Source organism: Nematolebias whitei, chromosome 9 (assembly GCF_014905685.2).
Source record: "Nematolebias whitei isolate Nwh7 chromosome 9, NemWhi1, whole genome shotgun sequence".
Lineage (NCBI taxonomy): Eukaryota > Metazoa > Chordata > Actinopteri > Cyprinodontiformes > Rivulidae > Nematolebias > Nematolebias whitei.
Window position 1 is genome coordinate 17,758,887 of NC_056506.1, and position 217 is coordinate 17,759,103.

The 217-nt window shown below is 33.2% G+C and overlaps 1 protein-coding gene across 1 annotated transcript in view; it reads right to left on the reverse strand.

Annotated features, from left to right (window-relative positions):
- The window catches only part of tada1 (transcriptional adaptor 1), a 12,648-nt gene that overhangs the window by 1,535 nt on the left and 10,896 nt on the right, over positions 1-217 (reverse strand). The window lies entirely within an intron of this gene.

Genomic DNA, 217 nt, shown 5'->3' on the forward strand with positions numbered 1-217 from the left:
TGAACTGTCAGCACATCTGTCCATGAACTGTCAGCACATCTGTCCATAAACTATCAGCACATATGTCCATAAACTATCAGCACATATGTCCGTGAACTGAATCTCAAGAATCTCAAGGTGTGTCATGCAGAAGCACAATGAGCCTCAGTAGTTCTACCAAAGAATGGTTCAATAATAATAATAATAATAATAATAATAATAATAATAATAATAATAA